The sequence below is a fragment of the Octodon degus genome, unplaced genomic scaffold (genome assembly GCF_000260255.1).
Source record: "Octodon degus isolate 3935 unplaced genomic scaffold, OctDeg1.0 scaffold00464, whole genome shotgun sequence".
In the NCBI taxonomy this organism is placed as follows: Eukaryota; Metazoa; Chordata; class Mammalia; order Rodentia; family Octodontidae; genus Octodon; species Octodon degus.
The window spans coordinates 159,422-166,338 of NW_004525040.1; positions in this window are offsets into that span (position 1 = coordinate 159,422).

Below are 6,917 nucleotides of genomic sequence, written 5' to 3' on the forward strand. Positions count from 1 at the left end.
ATGCTGATTTTATCACAGTAGCCTTGTAGTATAATTTCAAGTCAGGAATTGTAATGCCTCCTGCCTTGTCTTTATTGCCCAGGATTGCCTTTGCTCTTCTAGGTCATTTCCAGCTTCAGATAAATATTTGAATGATTTCTCTGTCTGTGAGGTATGGCAGGGGTAGTCTGATAGGGACTGCATTAAATCTGTACAGCAATTTTGAGAGTATGGCCATCTCCACCATGTTGGTACTTCCTATTCAGGAGAATGGAATATCTTTCCATTTTCTGAAATCCTCTATGATCTCTTTTTTAAGGGTACTGTAATTTTCCGTGAAAAGTTCTTTGACTTCTTTCTTAGATTAATTCCAAGGTATTTCATTTTCCTCAGTGCTATTGTAAAAGGTATTACTTCTATAATTTCCCTCTTTGTGTGTTTGTTGTCTGTGTAGAGGAATGCTATTGACTTTTGGGTATTGACTTTATAACCTGCTATGCTACTGAACTTCAGTATTAATTCCAGTAGCTCCTTGGTGGAGATTTTTGGGTCTTCTAAGTAAAGTATCATGTCCTCTGCAAATAAAGATAATTTAAATTCTTCTTTGCCTATTCTTATTCCTTTTATTTCTTTCTCTTGTCTAATGGCTGTAGCTAATAATTCCAGAACTATATTGAATAGGAGTGGTGATAGAGGACATCCTTGTCTTGTAGCAGATCTAAGAGTAAAAGATTTTAGTTTTTCCCCATTTAGGTTTATGTTAGCCGTTGGGTTTTCATAAATGGCTTTTACCAGATTGAAGTAGAGGCCCCGATTCCAAATTTCTGTAGGACTTTGAACATGAATGAGTGTTGGTCTTTGTCTAAGCCTTTCCTGCATCAATGGAGATGACCATGTGGTTTTTAGTTTTCGCTCTATTGAAATAGTGTATTACACTGATAGATTTTCGAATATTGAACCATCCTTGCATCCCTGGGATGAATCCTACCTGGTCATGGTGTATGATCTTCTTGATGATTTGCTGTATTCTATTTGCTAGTATTTTATTGAGGATTTTCACATCTATGTTCATGAGGGAGATTGGCCTGTAGTTCTCTTTCTTAGTTGCATCTTTCCATGGTTTTGGTATTAATATAAAACTTGACTCCAGGAATGGTTTTGGGAGGATTGATTCCTTTTCAATTTCATAGAAGAGTTTGAGGAGTATAGGGACTACATCTTCTGTAAATGTCTTGCAGAATTCAGCTGTGAATCCATCTGGACCTGGACTTTTCTTTGCCATAGGTTTTTAATTAGTTCTCGTATTTTATTCGCTGTTATTGGGCTATTGAGAGTGGTTATATCTTGTTGATTCAGTTGTGGTAATTTGAACCTTTCTAGGAATCTGTTCTGTGAGAGTAAAGATTCTCAAAGTAGCTTTGATAATCTTCTGAATTTCCACTGTGTCTGTGGTAATTACACCCTTTTCATTCCTTATTACTAGTATTTGAATTTTTTCTTTCCTCTGTTTGATGAAGTTAGCAAGGGGCTTATCGATTTTATTTCATCTTACAAAGATCCAGTTTTTTGCTTTTTTAATTCTTTCAATTGTTTCCTTTGTCCCAATTGAATTAATTTCTGCTCTAATCTTTATGATTTCCTACCATCTTTGGGCTCTGGGTTTGGTTTGCTCTTCCTTTTCTAGTTGTTGAAGGTGCAACATTAGGGTAGTTATTTGTTTCCGTTCTGTTTTCCTAATGTGTGAGTTCACAGCAATGAATTTCCCTCTGAGAACTGTTTTCATCGTATCCCATAAATTATGATAAGTTGTGCTTGAATTTTCATTGAATTGTAGATATTGTTGAATTCTTGTTTAATTGCATCTGGGAACCATTGGCTACTGAGTAGGGTGTCACTTAATTTCCAGGTATTTAAGATTTTTTACTGGTTTCTTTTGTCATTTATTTCCAGTTTCATTGCACTGTGGTCAGATAATGTGCGTGGGATAATTTCTGTTTTCTTGCATATACTTAAGCATGACCTATGGACCAGTATGTGGTCTATTTTAGAAAATGACCCATGTGCAGCTGAGAAAAATGTGTAATCAGCTGTATTTGGAAGGAACACTCTGTATATGTCCACCAAGTCCATTTGTTTCAAACTCTGGTTCAGTTCTGTTATTTCTTTGCTAAGTTTTTGTCTGGTTAACCTATCCTTTGGAGATTAGGGTGTGTTAAGGTCTCCTGTTAAAATAGTGGTATTGGATATTAGATTTTTCTTGTCCCTTAAGATTTGCTTTATATAGTTGTGCTCCCATATTTGATGCATACATATTTATGAGTAATACCTCTTAGTCTTGAATTTTGCCCCTAACCAGTATATAGTTGCCTTCTTTATTTCACTTGACCTTTGTTGGTTTGAAGTTGAGAGTAGTTGTTTTGTCTGAGAATAGGATTTCTACCCCTGTTTTTTTCTAGGTCCTGGGGCATGTAGTACTGTTTTCCATCTTTTGACTTTCAGCCATGAATGTCTTTATGAGTTAAATGTGTTTCTTGTATACAGCATATTGTTGGATTTTGTTTCTTAATGCACAGTCCAGCCTATGTCTCTTAATTGGTGAATTGAGTCTATTTACATTGATGGTTAGAACTGAGATGTATTGACTTACAGTTGCCATGTTATTTACCTGTTGTCGTTTACTCCGTTTTCTCCTGTGTTTAATTGCTTACCCTATTTAGTCGGTTTCTTCTGATCTTGTTCACGAAGTTCTGATCATTTTGGTCCCTCTCTAGAACATCTTTCAGTAGCCTGTGTAAGGTTGGCATTGTCATCACGAAATTCCTTAGCTGTTCTTTGTCATGGAAGTATTTCACTTCTCCATCAAACTTGAAAGAGAGTTTTGCAGGGTATAGTAGTCTGGGCTGCAATTTGTTTTCATAGAGGACCTAAAGTACTCTGCTCAATGATCTTCTTGCCTGCATGGTTTGTGAAGAGTAGTCGGCCGTAATTCTGATGGGTTTTCCTTTGAATGTGATCTGCTTCTTTTCTCTAGTGGCTTTCAGTAGATTATTTGTCTGCTGAATTTCTGGGATCTTGACTATTATGTGTCTCTGCGTGTTTTTCATTGGGTTGAGGTTACTTGTCATTTCTATGCTTCAGTTATCTGAATGTCAGATTGTTTCCTCATATTTGGGAAGTTTTCTGCTATTTCTTCTGCCCATATTTTTTTAATGTCATTTGTATTGACTCCTTCTTTCTCATTGATGCCTATTAGTCTCACATTGTTCATCTTTGCATCATCTTGCAGGTGATGGATTATTCTTTCCTGCGTCCTTGTTGTTTTTAAGAGATCCTTTTGTACCTTTTCACTAGCTGCACCAGCATCTTCAAGATCTGAAACTCTGTCTTCACATTTACTTAAACAGTTTGCAAGCTTGTGATTGAGATTTTAATTTCCTCCATATCTCTTTGACTCTGCTTCATGCAGTCTATTTCTTTCCTGTATTGCTCATTCAATGAATCCGTCATTTTTCTAATTTCCTCTATTTTTTATCAATATCTTCTTTAGAAGCAGTTATAAATTCTTTTACTGCAGTGTTTTTTTCATGTTGCGTTTCCTCCCTCTGTTGCTGTAGCTGCTTCTTTACTTCAGATGCTATGAGTTCTGAGATTTCTTTTTTTTATTTCAGAAAAGAATTGCGCTCTGATTTCCTCTATATCTTTCTGCTGTTGCCTATTTACTATCAACACTATTAATTTATGCATTTGAGCTGAGCTAGTGTTCTCCGCACTTGTCCTGTGTGGCCACTGGGTTTCCTCCATATGTTTCTGCATTTGATTCTTTACTGCAGATGTTATTAATTCAGGGATTTCTTTTTTTATTTCCAATCTGAGTTCCTCTACACCTTTCTGCACCTGTTTCTTTATTTCAGAAACCATTGATTCATTGCTTTCAGCTGTGTGATTCCCAATTTGTTCTGTGTTAGTGTCCTCTGCACTTTTTATGGGTGGGCTTGGGTTCTCAGGTTGCATTTTGTTCCTTCTCGTCATTTTGTGTAGCACTGTCTACTGACCTTTGTTGTAGATCTTTGTTGTAGTTATAACCTTTGCTCGTACTGAAGTTCAGGTGCAGCTCTACAAATTTTGGATTTATCCAGGTGTTCCTTTCTTGGGTCTGGCTGTTGTGCTCAGCTTCTTCCTGCTGCTGCCCTTGAGGGTGTACTTGTTGTGCCCCTGTGGCAAGATGTTCTGCTCCTGGACTAGCTGGGTGGTTCTATCCTCTATACTCTCTGCAGGGATTGCAGTTGCAGGGTTACACCACAGGCATGTATGCCAGGCCAGAGCTGTTCCTGCAGGTGGCAAAGTGGAGTAGGGGGGAGAGGATGCTCTCCCACACCCTCACTGAGTCTGGCCTAGGACTGGGTCTGCGGGTTCCTGGAATGCGGCCGAAATTCCTACTCTTCATGCGGGGTGGGGGAGGTGCTGCGGCAGTGGTGGGGGGCGTCCCAAGGGGATGGGCTAGGGTCTTGCCCACGCTGCGCCTGGGCTGGGACCGGTATTTTGTCCCGCCGGTGCAGGATAGGGGGAAGCTCTCCCACACACTCACCGGACCTGGGCTAGGACTCTCTATTCATTTCTGTACTTGTCACTTATTAGTAATTTTTATTTGTTTTATTAGTATCCCTAGAATTTGAAATAATCACTTATAACTAATGTAAGCTGCTTTCAAATAACATTTCAATACTTCTCTGGGAGGGCAATTAACTGCCAATACCCTTAAACTCTTTCTCTTTTTACTATCATTCTTATCATTAATATCTCTAATCTATAGTTGTACTCTCTAAATATGATGTGGATTTTTCAATTTGAATACATTGATTTCTGTCAGATCTATTAAAATTAAAATGGTTTCTTGTTAAGCCTTGTGTTTATTCCTTCTCTTGTGTTTTGCTTTTATTAATAAGGTTCTAAGTTCGTGGCCTCTATGATCAGCATTCCTTCTGAAACCCAGGGCTTTGCACTTTCTAGATGAGTGTGCTTCCCCTGAGTTATGTCCTAAGTTCCAGAATTCTTCTGAAGAGCTCAATACTTCCTGCAAAGCAGGTATACTGGCAAGGTATTCCCTCAATTTTTGCCTGAAAAACTCTTTATCCTTCACTTAAGAATGTAAAACTTATCTGTAGAACAGTTTTTGGTTTCCAGAGAAATTGTGAGGAATGTACCAAGATGTCCCTACTGTCTGCCACTATCTAAGCACCACATCCATCTCTACGAACATCCAGCCTTATTTTATACTTAACTTTTAAATTAAGTGAATGCATCTCACCCTCCTATACTTTACACATACGGACATATACTTGCTTCTATACATTTCATGACATTTTTTAAATGGCATAATGACCTACATGTACCATAACATAGCTTACCTCCCCTACCACGTCTGTACATATGGTGGCATCTGTTTTCTGAGCCCCAAAAAAGTGAATTTGTACATTATCCTTACTTTTGACTTTTCCAAATATCTTACAGTTGGATAATTAAAGTATGTAGCCTGCTTAAATAACTTGCAAGGTAATATGACTTCATTTTTGTGTGTTCTTAAGTTGATAATACTTATCTTTTTATACTGCCAAATAGCACTCCATTTATCTACATGTGCAATACTTTATTTGTCCATTCAGCTACTAAAGAAAATATAAATAGCTTTCAAGTTTTTACACTTATGAATAAGCTTTGTTCATTTGGCTAAAATAATGAAACCAACAATAATAAAATCCTATATGAACTGGATGTTAACAAATCCTAAATTTCCATAATGATTGATCTTTATTTATATAAAAGAGAAATATACTTACTGTTTAATTCCCAAGACAATCCATGTTGATATACAGTAAATATCTACTCAATAAATAAATTTACCTCCATTGATTAAAAAATTGTTTATACAATATATATGTCCATTCATTCATAAATACAAATGGTTATATTTTTTAGCATACTGTTGTAAGCACTGAGTCCTGAATTAATGAGTAGAAGAAAATTAGTAGTCTTAGGGAAAAGTTTCATTTAAAAAACAAGAAGAAGCAGAAATAATAGGAAATGGATAGTGACTAAAGGGAAAATAAAACAATATTAAGGAAACAAATTAAAGGAGAGAGAGAGAGAGAGAGAGAGAGAGAGAGAGAGAGAGAGAGAGAGAGGTCTTAATCACACAAAGATAATATTAATGAAAAAAATGTAAAATGAACACAAGAGATAAAAATATAGACTCATCAGGAAACCATACTCACAAAACAAAACATCCTTAACTAAACAAGAATATGCACATGAACAACAACAAACAATCAAGACTCAACAGAGAAAAAATTTATTCAACCGAAGAAAGAATAAATTCCTATGCATTTTCAAGTGGTTTGTTGCAAGACCAGATCTTTGAAAATCAGCAAATGACACAGCCCTCTCCTACATTCTTTATAATATGTGGATTTGTGTGGTGAATTGGCTGCGTGAGAAGTCAGGATATCTACATCCTACAAACATTGGCAACTATTCAAGCATACTCATCCCCAGTCATGTTGTTACGCAGGCAAAAGATCAGACCCATGCCGGTGGGACCAGTCCCAGCCCAGGGACTGGTCCAATATTCGAAAATCTATCAATGTAATACACTATGTCAGTAGAGCGAAAACTAAAAACCACATGATTATCTCCATTGATGCAGGAAAGGCTTTTGACAAAGTCCAACACTCATTCATGTTCAAAGTCCTCCAGAAAATTGGAATAGATGGCTTGTACTTCAATCTGGTAAAAGCCATTTATGAAAACCCAACGGCTAACATAAACCTAAATGGGGAAAAGCTAAAATCTTTTACTCTTAGATCGGGTACAAGACAAGGATGTCCTCTATCACCACTCCTATTCAATATAGTTCTGGAATCATTAGCTACAGCCATTAGACA